The sequence below is a fragment of the Scyliorhinus torazame genome, chromosome 5 (genome assembly GCF_047496885.1).
Source record: "Scyliorhinus torazame isolate Kashiwa2021f chromosome 5, sScyTor2.1, whole genome shotgun sequence".
In the NCBI taxonomy this organism is placed as follows: domain Eukaryota; kingdom Metazoa; phylum Chordata; class Chondrichthyes; order Carcharhiniformes; family Scyliorhinidae; genus Scyliorhinus; species Scyliorhinus torazame.
In genome coordinates, this window is record NC_092711.1 from 166,063,780 (window position 1) to 166,084,659 (window position 20,880).

At 48.6% G+C, this 20,880-nt stretch overlaps 1 long non-coding RNA gene across 4 annotated transcripts in view; it reads right to left on the reverse strand.

The window, feature by feature from the left end:
* Positions 1-213: 213 nt before the first annotated feature.
* Positions 214-20,880, reverse strand: part of LOC140420484 (uncharacterized) — a 36,383-nt gene continuing 15,716 nt past the window's right edge. The window contains exons 1-3 of one of the 4 annotated variants that reach the window (XR_011946401.1): positions 18,609-18,733; positions 15,452-16,540; positions 214-4,454 (exon numbers count right to left, since the gene is read on the reverse strand). This is a non-coding gene — a long non-coding RNA (uncharacterized lncRNA). Of the gene's footprint in view, positions 4,455-15,451; positions 16,541-17,081; positions 17,172-18,608; positions 18,734-20,880 lie in introns of those variants that run through there. The other 3 variants (XR_011946400.1, XR_011946398.1, XR_011946399.1) reach the window with 3 other exon arrangements.

The window sequence follows — 20,880 nt, forward strand, 5'->3', positions numbered from 1 at the left end:
GCTCCTAGTCTGGGTTTACAATTTATTTTTTTGAATTACTGATCTTTACAGAGATCTTGCACAGTTGGTTAGTGCCACAAGTTTCAACTTCCCATTTAAGCCTTAGACAACGTGCTGTCTCTCTATTGCTCATGTCACTGACAGCCCAGCAACAGAGCTAAGGGCTGGAGATGCCGTGACCCCTGGAAAGGAGCTGGCATCAGTAGGAAGCAAAACCGTAGGTTTTGTTTGAAAATATTTTATTAAGGCATTTATAATTGTAACAATTTTAACCATCAGGTATCAAAAGGAACAAAACAAGATAAACAACACACCCATCCAGTAACAAACCCCAGCCAACATGGCTTACAAAAACAGGACCTCCTTCCCCAGCCCCCCTTTCCACTGGTGTTCCTAACCTTACTCAAAGCCCCCCCCCCCCCCCCCCCCCCCCACTGACAGCTTAATTTTTCTTGAAGTCAATGAACGGTAAACCACTGTCGCTATCCCCTCAAGACGAACTTGATTTTCTCGAGTCTGAGAATCCCCGTCATGTCACTAACCCATAACCCCAACTTTGGGGGTTCCGCGTCCCTCCATCCTAGTAGGATTCGTCTCTGGGCCACCAGAGAGGCAAAGGCCAGAACATTGGCCTCTCCCACAGCAAGTTGTCTGTTCTCAGCTCTGCTCGATTTCTGCTGGAGTTTAGTCCCTTTTACACATTTCAGATCAATAAAACATTTGGTCAGTGAAGACCCAAACCACAATTTCCCATCCTGTCACCTGTCAACCATCCTTACCCAGAGCGTAATCACAACAGGAATAAAAACAGGAGAAGTGTAACAATCAAATTCAAAATAAATCCACAGCCAATCATAGAATTTAATTTAATGTTCACTAATTAGCAAAAAAACCTGAAGTAGAGAGTCGCCCAGGAATCTGACAGTGCACACCTAGAGGGGGGGGGGAGGAGTCTTTCTGACCCATCACTCAATGTCTCTTCATTATTTCCCATTTCTTTTCTGGCTCCGCCTGGGGTAACATCTACTCCATCTTTTCTTCTCCTGAAGGAGCACCGTGAGTTCTCAGTTACTGGTACATTAGGACAGATGCTTCAAGCAACAGATCAAGCATGGATGTACAAGATTCTCCAGCTCTCTCTTTGTGGACAGTTCTTACTCAGTATTATTTCTCCGAAGCCCTTCATTGTCCCATTATCGCTTTAATTTCACTCCCACTTTGCCCATGTCCAGTGTGTTTAATTCTATCCAGATTGTTTTAAAGTCAGTTTCTCTCTGGAGTGTGTGTCAATGTCTTGATGATGTCACAATGGTGTCTCAATCCCCTGGCCACATTAACCATTTCATCTCCTGCTGTGTCTCCAGTCGGTGTGTGTGTTTGGGACCCGGTCTTTGTCCATTACACCATGCCACTAGATTCTCTATCTCCCTCCTGTACGCTGACCCATTGTTGTTTGAGATCCGACCCACTACGGTCGTGTCATCAGCAAACTCATAGATGGGAGCGGGAGCCAAATTTTGCCACAGTCGTGTGTGTACAGGGAGTATAGGAGCTAAGTACGTAACCTTGTGGAACCCTGGTATTGAGGACTATCGTGGAGTTGTTGTTGTTTATCCTTACTGATTGTGGTCTATGTATCAGGAATTCGAGGATCCAGTTACAGAGGGAGGAGCCACGTCCTAGGTCTTGGAGTTCTGATGTGATCTTGGCTGGGATTATAGTGTTGAAGGCACAGCTGTAGTTAATGAATAGGAGTCTGACGTAGGAGTCCTTGTTGTCGAGATGCTGCAGGGATGAGTGTAGGGCCAGGGAGAAGGCGTCTGCTGTGGACCGTTGCGGTGGTATGCAAATTGCAGTGGATCAAGGCACTCTGGGAGTCTGGAGTTGGATGTGAGTCATGGCCGACCTCTCGAAGCACACCATAATGATCGCTGTCAAGGCCACTGGATTGCAGTCATTGAGGCACGTTACCTGGTTCTTCTTTGGCCCTGGTATGATGGTGGTCTACTTGAAGCAGGTGGGAACCTCGGAACGGAGTAGGGAGAGGCTGAGGATGTCCGCAAACACGCCTGCCAGTGGGTCAGTGCAGGATCTGGGTGCGCGATCTGGGATCTCGTCAGGACCCATCGCTTTCTGAGGGTTCACTTTCAAGAACGCCAATCTGACTTGGGAGGCTGTGACGGTGGGTATTGGTGTGTCCAAGACTGCTGAGGCAGTTGACATCGGTTTGTTGGTTTCCTGCTCGAAACAAGCATCGAATGCATTGTGTTTGTCGGGGAGGGGTGCGCTATTGCTTAAGATTCTACTCGGCTTTACTTTGTAGCCCATTATGTTGTTTGAGCCTTGCCATAACCAATGTGAGTCCATGTCGTTAGTCTGTGACTCTAGCTTCACGTGATATTGTCTCTTGGCGTCCCTGTTGGCTTTGCAGAGGTCGTACCTAGATTTACAGGTTGAGCCACCTGTCTTGAATGCCTCAGACGTGGCCTTCAGTAGGGAGTGAATCTCCCAATTAAACCATGGTTTCTGGTTGGGTAACGTACGTACTACCTTCTTTGACACACAATCTTCTACCACTTGCTGATGAAGTCTGTGATGGTGCTGGCATACTCGTTTAGGTTGACTGCTGAGTTCTTGAATATGGACCAGTCCACTGACTCCAAGCAGTCGCGTAGGAGCTCTTCTGTTGCCGCAGACCAGCATTGCACGACCTTCTTAACCGGATTCTCTGCTTAAGTTTCTGCTTGTATGCCGGGAGAGGGAGAGCCATCTTGTGGTCCAATTTTCCGAAGTGCGGTCAGGAGATGGATCATCAGGCGCCCTTGATGTTTGTGTAGCAGTGGTCAAGGATGTTGGGGCCGCTGTCGGGATAGGAGATGTGTTGGTGGAATTTTGGCAGTACACTCTTGAGGTTGGCCTGGTTGATGTCCCCGGCCACGATGAACAAGGCCTCCGGGTATTCGGTTACATTGTTATTTATAGCGGTTAGAATTCATCAAGCGCCTTCTTCACTTCCGCCTGGGGTGGGATGTAGACCGCCGTGATGATGGCAGAAGTGAACTCCGTGGGAGGTAGTATGGACAGTACTTCACAGTCGGGCATTCCAGGTCCGGGAGCAGTAGTTCACCAGGGTCGCCACATCCGAGCACCAGGAGTTGACGAGGAGACAAACCACTCCACCCACTCCAGGTTCAGTCCTGGATGTGATGAACAGCAGGAATAACAGCAGAATCCAACCCGACATTACTTGTGAACCCTTTGGTGTCTCAGCATGTTGGACGACTGAGTGAATCCCTCCCCACAGTGAGAGCAGGTGAATGGCTTCTTTCCAGTGTGGACTCACTGGTGTGTCAACAGGGCAGATGAATCACTAAATCTCTTCCCACAATCAGAGCAGGTGAATCAAGTGTGAACTCGCTGGTGTTCCCGCAGTGTGGATGACTTTCGAAACCTCTTTGTGCAGTGAGAGCAGCTGAATGGTCTCTCCTCAGTGTGAGTGCGTTGGTGGATCATCAAACCTACAGTACGTTTGAAGCTGCTCCCACAGTCAGAGCATTTATAGGGTCTCTCATTGGTGTGAGTGACATTGTGATTCAGCAGGCTGGTTGACTGAGTGAATCCTTTCCCACACACGGTGCAGGTAAATGGCCTCTCCCCAGTGTGAACTCGCTGGTGTGTCTGCAGGTTGGATAACTGGGTGAATCCCTTCTCACACACAGTGCAGATGAATGGTCTCTCCTCAGTGTGAATGCGCTGGTGGATCATCAAACCTACAGCACGTTTGAAGCTGCTCCCACAGTCAGAGCATTTAAAGGGTCTCTCATTGGTGTGAATGACATTGTGGCTCAGCAGGCTGGATGACTGAGTGAATCCCTTCCCACACACGGTGCAGGTGAATGGTCTCTTCCCGGTGTGAACGCGCTGGTGTGTCTGTAGGTTGGATGACTGGGTGAATCCCTTTTCACACACAGTGCAGATGAATGGCCTCTCCCCGGTGTGAATTCGCTGGTGTGTCTGCAGGCTGGATAATTTAGTGAATCCCTTCCCACAGTCCTCACATTTCCATGGTTTCTCCATAGCCCGGATGATCTTGCGTCTTACCACGTTGGACGATCAGTTGAAGCCTCGTCCACACACAGAACATGTGTACAGTCTCTCCCTGATATGAATGGTGTAGTATTTTTTCAGACCATGTAACTGGTGGTTGAAGCTCTTTCCACAGTCAGTGCTCTGTAACAGTCTCACAGGGTGTGTGTGTGTGTGTGTGTGTCTCAGTGTTTTTCCAAACACACCGATGTTTAAAATCTCTTGAAGCAGACAGAATAGGCAAACATTTCTCCTTCTAGATTCAAAGGTCGATGATTTTCGGTTCCCAATAATTGAATGACTCAGTCAGTTCTTGACGTGATATTTAGTTTGAGATATCCACCTCAAATTCCTCTCGTTCGAACTTTCTGCAAAAAAGATTTTACAAAAACCATCACTGTCAGTACAAGATAGAAATTTAGAACAGACAATTCTAGTTTCTATCGAACATTGTTTGCTCTCTCTCTTTCCCTCAAATGCTCTAAATCTCCATTCCACACAATCTCCCTCTATTCTCACTCTGCTGTATCTAATATCCACCCTCCCAATTCTCCTGAAGGCACTGAATCAGGCTGATTGACAGATCCATGCTCATTGCTTCCTGTCCTGGACACAGAGGCTGCCAGACAGATATGTGTCTATGTTACTGGACAAAAAAATATGTGTAATATACGGACTGGATTCACTTCCTTTCCCTTCCAATTCTCATCAAGGTGCTGATTGATGCTGATCAACAAATCTAAACTCACTACAACCTGTACAAAAGTAGAGACTCTCCATCTAAGTATATTTACTGATTAGAGATGGGGTGATTCTGAGGAAGAATTTTATTGAGTCACGGAGTGGTCCCTACTGAAGGCCACTGCCCACAAGGGTTGTGGAAGTCGAGATGATCAATAATTCAAAATAAAATATGAAGAAAATAAGCTTTCAGGGGAACAGGGATATCGAGGGGCAACGGGACTGACTGGATTGCTGTACAGAGAGTCAGCATTGACTTGAGTTCCCAAATGGATTCTGTCAGTGCTGCAATGACTGTATGACTGGAAATATATAATGTAGGTACAGTACTATTTACAAAACTAGAAATAATAATACATGTATTTTATTACAGAACCATCAATAATATATATAATACATTCCATATATCTCTGCGCAATATAACAATTTTAAAAATACATTTACGGGATGTGAGCGTCGCAGTTCAGCCAGCATTTATTGCCCATCCCTAGTTGCCCTTCAGAAGGTGGTGATGAGTTGCCTTCTTGAACCGCTGCAGTCCCTGAGTTGTAGGTACATCCCCTGTGCTGTCAGGGAAGGAGTTCCAGGATGTCGCCCCAGCAACAATGAAGGAAGGGCGATAGATTTCCAAGTCCAGCTGGTGAGTGACTTGGAGGTGAACCTCCAGGTGGTGGGGTTCCCAGGTATCTGCTGCTCTTGTCCTTCGAGATAGTAGTGGTCATGGGTTTGGAAGGTGCTGTCGGAGGAACCTTGGTGAGTTACTGCAGTGCACATTGTAAATGGTACACACGGCTGTCACTGTTCGTCGGTGTTGGAGGGTTTGAATATTTGTGGAAGGGAGAGCAGTCAAGCAGGCTGCTTTGTTCTGGATGGTGTAGAGCAGCATCTTGAGTGTTGTTGGAGCTACACTCAACCAGGCAAGTGGTAATTATCCTATTACACACCTGACTTGTGCCTTGTATATGGTGGACAGGCTTTGGGGGTCAGGAGGTGCGTTACTCGCTGTAGTCTTTGACCTGCCCTGGTGGCCACCGTATTAATATGACTGGTCCAGTTCAGTTTCTGATCAATGGTAACCCTCAGGATCTTGGTTGTAGGGGATTCAGCGATGGTATTGCCACTGAATGTCAAGGGGTGTTGGTTAGATCCTCCTTTGTGGGAGATGGTCATTGCCTGGCATTTGTATAGCACAAATGTAACTTGCCACTTATCAGCCCACATCTGGATACTGTCCCGGTCTTACTGCATTTGGACATGAACTGCTTCATTATCTGAGTCGTCGCGAATGGTGCTGAACATTGTGCAGTAATTCGCAAACATCCCCACTTCTCACCTTATGATGGAAGGGAGGTCATTGATGAAGCAGCTGAAGATGGTTGGGTTTGGGATACTGCCCTGAGGAACTCCTGGAACGGAGATGATTGACCTCCAACCACCACAACCATCTTCCTTTGTGCCAGGTATGACTCCAACCAGCGGAGAGTTTTCCCCAATTCCCATTGACTCCAGTTTAGCTGGGTCTCCTTGATGCCATACTCAGTCAAATCCTGCCTTGATGCCAAGGGCAGTCACTCTCATCTCACCTCTGGCATTCAGCTCTTTCGTCCATGTTTGAAAGCTGTAATGAGGTCAGGAGCTGAGTGACCCTGGCGGAACCCAAACTGAACGTCTACGAACAGGTTATTGCTCAGTAAAGTGCTACTTGATTGCACTGTTGACTCCTTCCGTCAGTTTGCTGATGATGGAAATAAACTGATAGGGAAGGAATTATGTCCTGTTTACTGTCCCCTTAAATGTCAGCCATCTCCTGGGGAAAGCAGCCCTTTAATTGTGAACATTGGGAAAGAGACTATCCTTTTAGCCAGACAAATAAATATGTCAAGCTGAGGGAGCAAAGGATGTCAATGTTTTTAAGAGATAGCGAAACCTGGGCGAACATTTGCAGAGCCTGCACCCTCCCTGGATTCACTTCCTTTCTCTAGTTATTGCAAGTCACCAATTGAAGGTCAGACTGAGAAAATAAAGTGTTTTACTCACAGATGTTAGAGCCAGGGAGATGATTTAATCTGTGTGCAGCTCAAGTTCATTCAGGGTTGGAGGAACAACAGCTTTGCTCAGCACAAACCTCCATGTCCAGCTTCCGCATTGAGACAATGGGGGAGCTCTGATTGGCGGAGGAGCAGAGTCCTTCCGGTCCTCCAATCTTCCTATTGGTCACAACTCAGCAGTGTCACCGGAGGTGAGCTCCCTCTGCACATGCGCAGAGTCCCCTCTCCCTGAGACCATGCGCAGTCCCGGGTGGGGAGAGAGGGAGTCATCGATAGCCGGAACTGTCAGCCGGTTGTTTGGAAACCTTGTCTCCAGGATGGGTCGGGGAGGGGAGAAAAATGGACGGGGGCGGGGCTCCTGTATCCGCGCGCGGGGCGAGTGCACTCAAATGCAGTGACGTCACTGCGGAACGGATTTATTCCTATTGGTTGATTCAGAGGACGAGCATCTTTGTGATGTCACAATGTGGAGGTTGGACAATGAGTTTCAGACTAAAACTTCCTCCTCTGGGCAACATCTGGGAGCAAATCAATGTCTCCCCTTTCATTAGTTCATAAGATATAGGAGCAGAATTTGGCCATTTGGCCCATCGAGTCTGCTCTGCCATTTGATCATCGCTTATCTCATCCTGGCCTTATCGCCACTGTCTTGAGAGTTCTTCAGAACCCTTCAACCGATTAAAAGTCTAACTCCTCCCTAAATGTACTCACTGTCCCAGCTCCACCACACTCTGGGGTAGTGAATTCCACAGATTCACAGCACGTGGGAGAGCAGTTTCTCCTCAACTCTGTTTTGAATTTGCTACCTCTTATCCAAAGACTATTACCTCTCGTTCTTGAATGCCCCACAAGAGGCAGCAGCCGCTCCAAGTCTACTTTATCTTTCCATTTCTTGTCTCATTCTGGGGGGGATGTTGGTGACTTGCAGCAACTGAAGAGAAAGGAAGTGAATCCAGTCTATGTTGCACACATTTTGAGTTCAGTAATATAGACATATTTCTGTCTTGCAGTCTGCATGGAGATTTTCAGGCCTGTCCAGGACGGGAAGCAGTGAGAATGGATCTGCCAGTCAGACTGAATCAGCACCTTTAGAGAATTGGGAGGATGAATATTACATACAGCAGAGTGAGAATGGAGAGAGTGTGTTGGATGGCGATTTACAGCTTTTGAGGAATGAGAGAGGAAAGAATGTTTCATAGGAACTAGAATTGTCTGTTCTTAATTTCCATTAGGTTTACAGGTGGGCAGCACGGTAGCATTGTCGATAGCACAAATGCTTCACAGCTCCAGGGTCCCAGGTTCGATTCCGGCTTGGGTCACTGTCTGTGCGGAGTCTGCACATCCTCCCCGTGTGTGCGTGGGTTTCCTCCGGGTGCTCCGGTTTCCTCCCACAGTCCAAAGATGTGCGGGTTAGGTGGATTGGCCATGCTAAATTGCCCATAGTGTCCAAGGTTGCCCTTAGTGTTGGGTGGGGTTGCTGGGCTGTGGGGATAGGGTGGAGGTGTGGACCTTGGGTGGGGTGCTCTTTCCAAGAGCCGGTGCAGACTCGATGGGCCGAATGGCCTCCTTCTGCACTGTAAATTCTATGATTAGATGATTATTTACCGAAAAAAAGACTTCAGGATTTGGAAGAGTCACTTGGTTATGGGCAGCATGGTGGCACGGTGGTTAGCACTGTTGATTCACAGTTCCAGGGTGCCAAGTTCGATTCCCGGCTTGGGTCACTGCAGAGTCTACATGTTCTCCTCGTGTCTACATGTGTTTCTTCCGGGTGCTCCGGTTTCCTCCCACAAGTCCCGAAAGGCACGCTGTTAGGTAATTTGGACATTCTGAATTCTCCCTCAGTGTACCCGAACAGGTGCCAGAATGTAGCGACTAGGGGCTTTTCACGGTAATTTCATTGCAGCGTTAATGTAAGCCGACTTGTGACAATATAGATTATTATTATTAATCAGGACCTGAATATCATTAGGAGAACCATCACTGCAAAAGATACTTCTGGAGTTAAGGATTGCCAGTCAGGCAAAGGAATCGAATGGAAGTAAACACAGGAAAGAAGAATCACATTGGGCTGGTTCCAGGAGAATTGAGTGACAACTTCAGCGACAAAACCATGGAGTGTGATTTTTGATTGTGTTAAAAGTAAGAGGGCAACGTTCTATTTATAGTTTATGGGATACGTTCCCTATAAAAATAGTGTTTAGGCATTGTTATTTCTCGTTTGTTTGTTGCAGTAAAAGTCATAAACTTGAAGTTTTTGTCTTATGATTCTTTAGTTTGTTCACTGGGTTTAGAATTTATCTTTTGAAGTTACTGATCTTTTCAGAGATCTTACGCAGTTGGTCTTGAGTCACAAGTTTCAACTTCCCATTTAAGCCTCAGGCAACTTGCTGTCTCTCTGTTCCTCATGTCAATGACAGCCCAGTAACAGAGCTGAGGGCTGGAGATGCTCTGATCCCTTGTCAGAGCTGGAATCAGTAGAAAGAACCATAGTTTCTGGTTGAGCTGTGTGTTAGCTGCCCGACCATGATGACCATATATAAATAGCTAACCAGGTAATAGGTTGTGATGAGGGTTTATAAACAGACCCTGGGTAGACGAGTTAACTGAAGGTGTGGGTTTGTCAGCTGTACAGTGAAACCAGGCTTCCAACAGCCACAAAGACCTGTAATATTGGACACTGGGTTTAACCCTGTTCTGTATTAAACAGACCTATCTGATACTGGGTTATTGTGATAGTTAATCTGACCCTTAATTCATTCAATTCCAAAAGTGAATAACATTGATTCAAGTACAGTGATTACTCTGTTAATCTGTGAATAAAGTGGTGTCAGTTCATGCAGATGTGTCTGAACTCAATTTCATTACTTATTTTTGTTACTGACTAGGGTCTCTCCCACTCTCGCTCTCTCCTCTCCCCTCTCTCTCCTGCCTCCCTCGTGCTCCTCTCTCTGGTGCCTCTCTTGCCCTCTGTCTCACTGTTCTCCCTCTCCTGTCTCAGTCTCTGGTGCTCCTCTCTTCTCTTTAGTGCCTTTCCCTCTGCTGCCTCTCTCTCTCTCCTCAATGCTGAGGAAGGCAGGTGGGGGCAGCCCGATGGCACAGTGGTTAGCATTGTTGCCTCACGGCACCGATGTTCCAGGTTTGATCCCGGCTCTGGGTCACTGTCCGTGTGGAGTTTGCACATGAAATGAAATGAAAATGAAAAATGAAATTCACCCTTGTTTGCATGGGTTTTGCCCCCACAACCCAAAGATGCGCAGGGTAGATGGATTGGCCACAATAAATTGCCCCTTAATTGGAATTTATTAATTGGTTACTCTACGTTTATATTTTAAAAAAGGAAGGCTGGTGGGATAGTTTCCTTTGGTAGCCGAGGGCCAAGAATATAAGAGCAGGGAGATTGTGCTGGAACTGGATCAAACACCAGTTAGACCACAGCCGGAGCACTGTGGACATTTCTGATCACCACATTACAGGAAGGATGTGATCACTCGAGAGAGGCTGCAGAGGGGATTTATGATGATGTTTTACGGGATGGAGAATTTTGACGATGAGGAAAGATTGGAGAGGCTGGGGTTGTTCTCATTGGAACAGAGGAGGCTGAAGGGAGATTGAATTGAGTTGTGTGTAATTCGGAGGGTCTCAGATAGAGTGAATATTCCCCTCAGCAGAGTCCAACCCTTGCAGTCAAATATGAAGTCGCTGGTGTGTCAGGAAGTGGGATGGGTGAATGACTCTCGATCCGCACAGAGAACACGGAAACAGCAGCTCCCCAGCTTGAACTCGCTGGTGTGTCAACAGGCTGGAGGATTGGCTGAATTCCATCCCACTCCTGGAACATTTTTCAATGTCCTCTCCCCAGTGCCAGCAGGCTGCCTGACTGAGAGAAGCTCTGTCCACAGACAGAGCAGATGAATGGCCTGTCGTTAATATGGAGATGCTGGTGTCATATTGATATTGTTCATTCCGGGGACTTCCGGTGACAACATGTCGGTGGATGTCACACGTTAGGTGGCTCCTGCGAGAGTCTCGGACTTTTGGACGTTTATGTCTGGTTTTGGGACAGTTTTTAGATGAGTTGTTGTGGGAAGTCATAAGGAGGCTGACGAAGTCCCAGAGGAAAGGTGTTGGAAAGAAGGGGGCGAGCGAAGGGCCGCCGGCGAGTGCTGCTGTGAGTCCTGCAGGAAGGAAGATGCGGGGCTGGGTCGTCGGGTGGGGCCGCTCCCCTCACCGGGGAAACTCTGACCAAAGTGATGTCAGAGCTTCAGACATAATTAGATATTACCCCTTTGAACTGAATTGGCCACATTCCTCTCGGAGGTCTGTTCTATTCTCTGAGCCATCACCCATTTGTCCCGGTTGATCCTCGGTTGTCGCTGAAACGGAATCTTCAAGGCTTGGTTCTTATTCTCCTTCTGACCCGTGTCCCAGACAGGCCAAATTTACTCTACTTCGAACTGTCGAATGACATCTTTCTTCCAACCACAGATCCATTCTTCAGACATTGTGGTTCAAGGTGTCAACTCAGGTTCTGCTCGGCATTTCATTGGTGGTTTGGGAGGCTCTGAAAGTGGTCGTAAGAGGGGAGGTGATCCTGTTTCAGGCCAAGTTGGATAGGAAGGAGAGGGAGGAACGCCAACAACTGATAGAAGAGATTTTGGAGGTGGATGGGAGGTACGTGAGGGACCTGGACCCGGGGCTCCTGGCAAAGAGAAAGGAGTTACAGGCGAGGTTTGACCTATTGTGCACAGGGAAAGTGGTGCATCAGCTGAGAAGGTTCAGGTGCGGGACAGGAGTTGGTGGCGGCTCCGGAACAGATTAATAAGGTGTTTGAGAGAGTTAGGGAGGAAAGGGCGGCTAGGCAGCAGCTGGTCGACTCCATACTGGAGGTAGACCATAAATACTCCGAGGCCCCGACCGTAGAGCTCCTAGTGGAGAGGAAAGAGCTACAAAGGAACTTTGACCTGCTCTCCACCAGGAAAGCAGTGCACCAAGCACGTGGGACCCTATACGAACACGGAGACAAAGCCAGCCGCCTGTTGGCACACCAGATGAGAAAGCAGGCAGCCACCAGAGAAATTGCACAAATCAGGGATACCAGAGGCACGTTAGAAACAGAACCAGAAAAGATCAACAAAACCTTCAAGACCTTCTACTAAGGGCTGTACACTTCAGAGCCCCCAATGGGGGAGTCCGGGATGAAACGGTTCCTTGATGGACTGGACATTCCAGTCGCGGGGGGGGGGGGGGCAGAAAACGGGGCCTGGAAGCACCACTAGTACTGGGAGAGATCATGGACAGCATTAGCTCCATGCGGCGGGGAAGGCACCGGGACCAGACCAAAATTTGCGACAGCACTGGCCCCGCACCTGCGGGAGATATTCACAGACTCGCTGGCTAAGGGCACACTGCCACCCGCGCTAGCACAGGCCTCAATCTCGCTGATACCTAAGAAAGACAAAGCCCCAACGGAATGTGGGTCATACAGACCCATCTCAATGCTGAACGCGGATGCCAAAATACTGGCCAAAATCCTAGCCAAAAGGTTAGAAGACTGTGTACCTGAAGTGGTCGCAGAGGACCAGACGGGCTTTGTCAAAGGTAGACAGCTTACCTTGAACATCAGGCGCCTGCTGAACGTGATAATGACCCTCTCCGGGGAGAGAACACCAGAGGTAATCGTCTCCCTAAACGCAGAAAAGGCCTTCGACAGAGTTGAATGGAAATACCTCAGAGGTACTGGAGCGGTTCGGGCATGGAGCAGGGTTCACCTCCTGGGTAAAGCTCCTATAAAATAATGAAAAAAATGAAAATCGCTTATTGTCACAAGTAGGCTTCAAATGAAGTTACTGTGAAAAGCCCCTAGTCGCCACATTCCGGCGCCTGTTCGGGGAGGCTGGGACGACAACGCTCATATGGCGAGCGTACGGACCAACAATACCAACTCCCGATACTTCCAGCTGCACAGAGGCGCCAGACAAGGATGCCCACTGTCCCCGCTGCTGTTCTCTCTAGCGATCGAACACTAGCAATCGCGCTCAGAGCAGCAAAAAGCTGGAGGGGATCCGAAGGGGAGGCAGAGAGCACAGAGTCTCACTCTATGCAGATGACCTGCTCCTCTACATTTTGGACCCACAGAGCAGCATGGACGGAATCATCGCGCTCCTGAAAGAGTTTCGCGCCTTCTCGGGCTACAAACTCAACATAAGCAAAAGCGAGATCTTCCCCGTACACCCACAAGTAGGTGGGGCAGCACTAACGGGACTGCTGTTTAAACAAGTCTAACACAAATTCCGCTACCTGGGGATCCAAATAGCCCATGACTGGAAAGGGATCCACAAATGGAACCTCACCAGTCTGACAGAGGAAGTAAAAAAGGACCTGCAAAGATGGAACACACTCCCACTCTCCCTCGCCGGGAGGGTCCAGACGATCAAAATGAATGTCCTGCCCAGGTACCTCTTCCTACTTAGATCCATTCCGATCTACATCCCCAAGGCCTTTTTCAAAGCGCTGGACAAATTAATCATGGCGTTCGTATGGGGGGGGGAATGCTCGCATCCCAAGGAAGGTCCTACAAAAAACAAAATCCAGGGGGGGCTAGCCCTCCCAAACCTACAATTCTCCCACTGGGCGGCGGCGACGACCGAGCGAATAAAGGGATGGATCAAGAAGCCAGAAGCCGAGTTGGTGCACGCGGAAGAGGCCTCCTGCAGGGGGACCTCCCTCCGGGCCTTCGCCACAGCAGCACCCCCAACCCCACCCAAAAAACACTCCAGCAGTCTGGTGGTGATAGCCACCCTCCAATCCTGGAACCAACAACGGCAGCAATTTGGCCTGACCAGAATGTCGGACAAAGCTCCCATCTGCAACAACTATAGGTTCACACCAGCGCTGACTGACGCCACCTTCAAAAGGTGGGGGCAGGACGGAGGGAGACTGACAGTCAGGGACCTATGCATGGACGGCAGGATCGCAACACTGGACGAACTGACAGAGAAATTCCAGCTAGCCAGGGGGAACTAACTAAGGTATCTACAGCTCAAAAACTTCCAACGAAAGAAGACAAGGATGTACCACAACCGCCACGACAGACATTACTGGAAGAACTACTAGACGCAAGCATACTAGGTAAAGGAAACTGTAGTGACATGTATGACCGACTGATAGAAAGGGCCGACACCGTACTGGACGCAACAAGAAAGAAATGGGAGGAGGACGGGACTGAGATAGGGCGGGGTCTCTGGAGCGAAGCACTGCATAGAGTCAACTCCACCTCCACGTCAGCAGCACCACCCAAAGCTGCGGACTGGTTGTCCGACCTCTCGGAATCTCTCCAAATGGAGAAAATCAAATTCGCCATCCGAGGGTCAGACGACGGCTTCCACAGAACGTAGGAGCCATTCACCCAATTGTTCCGGGACCTGTTTGAGGCCAACGAACAAGAGGAAGAATAGCCAGGTAGCCAAGAATCAGGGGAAAGTGGCCAAAGCATGAAAGGGAGAGATAGACTGGGGGGGGGGGGGGGACCACGACACAGCTAAACCTAAGAGGAAAGTAAGGCGAACCACGGGAAGGGGAGGGATTCAGGCTGATTGACAGATTCACGCTCACTGCTTCCTGTCCTGGACACAGAGACCTGAAAATATTCATGCAGGCTGCCAGACAGATAGATGTTGATATTACTGGATGGAAAATGTGTGTAATATACAGACTGTATTCACTTACTTTATCTCCCAATTTTCCTGAAGGTGCTGATCAACAAATCTAAACTCACTAAAATCTGTACAAGAACATAAGAACTAGGAGCAGGAGTAGGCCACCTGGCCCCTCGAGCCTGCTCCACCATTCAATGAGATCATGGCTGATCTTTTGTGGACTCAGCTCCACTTTCCGGCCCGAACACCATAACCCTTAATCCCTTTATTCTTCAAAAAACTATCTTTCTTTATCTTAAAAACATTTAATGAAGGAGCCTCTACTGCTTCACTGGGCAAGGAATTCCATAGGTTCACAACCCTTTGGGTGAAGAAGTTCCTCCTAAACTCAGTCCTAAATCTACTTCCCCTTATTTTGAGGCTATCCCTAGTTCTGTTTTCACACGCCAGTGGAAACAACCTGCCCGCATCTATCTATCCTATCCACTCCCTTCATAATCTTATATGTTTCTATAAGATCCCCCCCTCATCCTTCTAAATTCCAATGAGTACAGTCCCTGTCTACTCAACCTCTCCTCGTAATCCAACCCCTTCTGCTCTGGGATTAACCGAGTGAATCTCCTCTGCACACCCTCCAGTGCCAGTACGTCCTTTCTCAAGTAAGGAGACCAAAACTGAACACAATACTCCTGGTGTGGCCTCACTAACACCTTACACAATTGCAGCAGAACCTCCCTAGTCTTAAACTCCATCCCTCTAGCAATGAAGGACAAAATTCCATTTGCCTTCTTAATCACCTGTTGCACCTGTAAGCCAACTTTTTGCGACTCATTACTAGCACACCCAGGTCTCTCTGCACAGCAGCATGTTTTAATATTTTATCATTTAAATAGTAATCTCTTTTGCTGTTATTCCTACCAAAATGGATAACCTCACACTTGCTGGTGTCTCAGCAGAAGTGTTGACCGAGTGAATCCCTTCTCACACAAGGTGCAGGTGAATGGCCTCTCCCCAGTGTGAACTCGCTGGTGTGCCTGCAGATTGGGTAGCTGAGTGAATCTCTTTTCACAGTTAGAGCAAATGAACGGCCTCTCCCCAGTGTGAATTCGCTGGTGTGTCTGTAGGTGGGATAACCGAGTGAATCCTGTCCCACAGTCAGAGCAGGTGAACGGCCTCTCCCATGTGTGAATTCGCTGGTGTCTCTGCAGGTGGGATAATCGAGTGAATCCCTTCCCACAGTCAGAGCAGGTGAACGGCCTCTCCCCAGTGTGAACTCGGTGTGCCTGTAGGTTGCTTATTTGAGTGAATCCCTTTCCACACTGAGAGCAGGTGAACGACCTCTCTCCGGTATGCAGGAGCTGGTGTGTCAGCAGATGGGATGAGATTCAAAACATCTTTGTGCAGTGGGAGAAGCTGAACGGTCTCTTCCTAGTGTGAACTTGTTGGTGTGTCAGCAGTCTGGAAGAAGTACTGAACCCCTCCCACACGTGGAGCAGGTGACTGGCCTCTCCCTGACGTGGACTGGCTGGTGCTTCTTCAGATTAGATAACTTAGCGAATCCCTTCTCACACTGGGAGCAGGTGAACGGCCTCTCCCCAGTGTGAATGCGTCGATGAGTTTCCAGTGCTGATGGGAATCTGAATCCCTTCCCACAGTCCCCACATTTCCATGGTTTCTCCAGGGTGGGGGTGTCCGTGTGTCTCTCCAGGTTGGACAATCAGTTGAAGGCTCACACAGATCTCCCCGCTGTTTTTTCAGGCTGTGTAACTGGTTAAAGCTCTTTTCAGTCAGTGCTCTGGAACACTCTCATTCAGGTATGTATGTCTCAGTGAGTTTCCAGTCACACTGATGGTTAAAACCATCTGAAGCAGAAAGAATAGACTAACCTTTTTCCTTCTCGATTCAAAGGCCGATGATATTCAAGTCCCAGTGAATTGAGTGAATGTCAAATCGAGACGCGAGGTTTGGTTTGAGATTTCTGTCTGTAATTCTTCCTCTTCTGATATCCTGTAAGAGGAGTTTACAAAAGACATAATTGTCAGTATAGGATAGAGATTCAGAACAGACATTTCTGGTTTCTATGGTCCTCTCTCATTTCCCCAAATCTGTAAATCGCCATTCCACACACACCCTCCATTCTCACTCTGCTGTATCTAATATTCACCCTCCCAATTCTCCTGAAGGTGCTGATTCAGGCTGATTGACAGATCCATGCTCACTGCTTCCTGTCCAGGACAAAGAGACCTGGAAATCTTCAAGCGGACTGCCAGCCTAACGGAAATATGTAACAGGACTAAAATTGTGTTTAATGTATAGGATTGTTCCAGTTGGTTAAGATACAGGAGGTAGTGATTGATCATGATCTGGAATTTTCTGCCGATGAACGTCCTCAAGCAGAGATGATCAATAATTTCTAACTGAATTAGATGGACGCTGCAGGGTTACTTTTGTCAATAATAAAGATTATTATCCTCCTGTAACCAAAGACTATCCTCCTCACTATTTACCACCACCAATTTTCACACAATCCGGGAATATACTTAGAGACCTGGGCCAACCTTTGCAGAGTCTGCACCCTCCCTGGATTCACTTCCTTTTCCTTCAGAACCAGAGTCCTTCCGGTCCTCCAACTGCTCCCATTGGTCAACACCTCAGCAGAAAGGTCAAGAGGTGGGATCTTCCTGCACATGTGCAGCTTCCCATCGCTCCCAAGATCATGCGCAGTCCGAGCCGCCCGCCCGGCGAATGGAGCGGTTTCACCACCGCAGGGGATTATGGGGGCTATGACCGCCATTACTCATCCTGAGTCCAGTCTCCAAACCCCTTGGAATAGGATGAAATGGGGGGGGGGGGGGGGCACGAATGACCCCACCCTGACACACAGTACATATGGGTAGTCAGTGGAGTTGATTGTGGCGCCCCCTTAGCAAAACAGCTTGTTAATTTAAGGTGTAAAGATTTCGACGCCTGGGTGAAATATTTGGGGGGGGGGGGGGGGGAGGCGCAATAGATTAGTGTGACACTGAACTAGAGAGTCAGCGCCTTCAGGGGAGGAGATTTTTGGGGAAAGCAGGAGGAGATAATGGGATGAATTAGTGTTGAAATCAATAGGAAGGAGAGAATATCTGGGGAATGAGATGTAGAATTTGTGTCACATCACGGTCTTGGACAACCTTCATGAAACTTTCTTTTACAATTTTCCTGGAAAATCCTTGACGTATTTTATTAAGTCAAATGTGCTATCAAAGAGGGCGGCACGGTGGTGCAGTGGTTAGCACTGCTGCCAACGGTGCTGAGGACCTGGGTTTGATCCCGGCCCTGGGTCACTGTCGATGTGGAGTTTGCACATTCTCCCCGTGTTTGCATGGGTTTCACCCCCATAATCAAAAGATGTGAGGGTTAGGTGGATTGGCCACATTCAATTGCCCCTTAATTGGAAAAAATATAATTGGGTACTCTATTTTTTTTTAATGTGCTGTCCAAATGAAAATTAATGTTTTATTGAGGACGGCCACTTGAACTCCCCGACTACTCCCAAACACCAAGTACCTGTTCATGAACAGTCTGATTAACTATCTAATTCATACAACCCAGCCCACCCATTCTCAGTGAGTCTTCATTTCTCAATGTTCACAATGAGTAGGCTTGGTCACTTTTCTCTCTTCAAAATACAAGACTGATGGGCTAATTCAGGTCATTAAAATTATCAAAGCTTTTGATAAACACAGTGGATGTTTCCCACTTGTAGGGGTAAGAGCAAAACTTAATTCAGGAGAAACGTCTTTCCAGACAGTAATGAGAATGTGGAACCCACTACCAGTGAGTGGAGGTGAATAACATTGATACATTGAAGAGGAAGCTGGATGAACACATGAAGGAGAAATAAACAGACGGACACACTGATAGAGTCAGATGGGAAAGCATGGGAGGAGGATGAAGTGAAGTAGAAATACTAACAGAGATTGGTTGGGCTGAATGGCCTGTTTCTTTGCTGGATATTCAATGTAATTTAACCTGGTATTGCCTTTAACTCTGACATCGTCCATTCCAGGCTAAAGAGAGAAGTTTCACTCACAGAACGTTTCAGATCATTGTTTCCAGCTATTGTCCAATCAATGCCTTTGTCAGTCTGGTGTCTCAGTGAGTTGCTGAGGTAATAAATTCAACTACAAACATCAAATGTGATGTCTTCTGATATATCTTTGAAGAGCAGGGGCGTCAGTCTCTGACCCCCCCCGCCGGGTCGGAGAATGGCCGTTGGCCGCCGTGAATCCCGCCCCCGCCCCCGCCGAAGTCTCCGCTCCCGGAGATTGGGCGGGGGCGGGAATCCGGCCGCGCCGGTTGGCGGGACCCCCCGCTGGATTCTCCGGCCCGGATGGGCCGAAGTCCCGCCCAGGAATTGCCTGTCCCGCCGACGTAAATCAAACCTGGTATTTACCAGCGGGACCAGGCAGCGTGGGCGGGCTCCGGGGTCCTGGGGGGGGCGCGGGGCGATCTGACCCCGGGGGGTGCCCCCACGGTGGCCTGGCCCGCGATCGGGGCCCACCGATCCGCGGGCGAGCCTGTGCCGTGGGGGCACTCTTTCCCTTCCGCCTCCGCCACGGCCTCCACCATGGCGGAGGCGGAAGAGACTCTCCCCACTGCGCATGCACGGGAAACTGACAGCGGCCGCTGACACTCCCGCGCATGTGCTGGGAAACTGACAGCGGCCGCTGACGCTCCCGCGCATGCGCCGCATTTCCGCGCCAGCTGGCGGGGAAACAAACGCCATTTCCGCCAGCTGGCGGGGCGGAAATCCCTCCGGCGTCGGCCTAGCCCCTCAATGTTGGGGCTAGGCCGCCAAAGATGCGGAAACCTTCCGCACCTTTGGGCCGGCGCGATGCCCGTCTGATTGGCGCCGTCTTTGGCGCCAGTCGGCGGACATCCTGCCGTTGGGGGAGAATTTCGGCCCAGATCTTTTTCAAGTGGACTGAATTGGTTATATTTTCTCGGTCACAGTCCTTTCTGGCAACAATTATTATTTATCAGTCTTATTTAAATTATGGAGTTTGTTTTATACAGTAAGAAGTCTCACAACACCAGGTTAAAGTCCGACAGGTTTATTGGAAATCAAAAGTTTTCGGCGCACTGCTCCTTCATCAGGTGAAGTGAGCAGTGCTCAGAAAGCTTGTGATTTTAAATAAAGCTGTTGGACTTTATCTTGGTGTTGTGAGACTTCTTACTATGCCCACCCCAGTCCAACGCCGGCATCTCCACATGTTTTATACAGGACAAAGCACCAGCTTGTTGAGTACCCCGTCCACCACCCGAAACAGTGACTCCCTTGACCTCCAGAGCACAATGGTAGCAGTGTGTGTACCATCTACAAGATATTTCACGGTACCACAGTGATAGGGCAGGACATTAGCACAATAATAGGGGCAGGACGTTAGCACAGTAATAGGGGCAGCACGGTAGCACAGTGGTTAGCACAGTTGCTTCACAGCTCCAGGGTCCCAGGTTCGATTCCAGGCTTGGGTCATTGTTTGTGCGGAGTCTGCACATCCTCCCCGTGTGTGCGTGGATGTCCTCTGCGTGCTCTGGTTTCCTCCCAGAGTCCAAAGATGTGCAGGTTAGGTGGATTGGCCAAAGTAAATTGCCCTTAGTGTCCAAAAAGGTTAGGTGGGTTTACGGGGACAGGGTGGAAGCGTGGGCTTAAGTGAGGTGTTCTTTCCAAAGCCAGTGCAGACTCGATGGGCTGAATGGCTTCCTTCTGCACTGTAAATTCAATGATTTATGAGCTCACCAGGGCTCCTTCGACATCACCTTCTAAACCCATAACCTTGACTGTCATGAAGGTCAAGGGCAGCAAACTCATGGGAACAGCACCAACCACTCTGTGCGGCAGCGAGCTCCACATTCTCACCACTCTTGTCCTTCTCTTCTCCTTCATCTGTTCATCCAGTCTCCCCTGATCCTTTGCTTTGTTGTGAGTTTTCTGTATTTAACACGAAATGACTTGGAAATGAGTAATTTCCACAACACGTGCTTTTACAGAGCAGCATGACCAGGAGAGAGTCTCTCCCATGGAATTGAAATTCACATCAACAACAAAATGCAATCGGCATGAAAAATGCCTCCACAATCGAGCAACTTAACTGAGAATACAGACCCTGGGATTTCAAGATGAAACCCCTTCATCTCTTACATGACTTATCAAAGTCCGTAATATATTTCACCATGGATGACCACCTATTTCCTGAAATCTATCAAAGGTTAACAATGCTTCATATGCTTCCAACAACTCATCTTTTTTATACGACTTATCCAAAACGGTAATGGAATATCCAATCAGTTTTCATTATCCA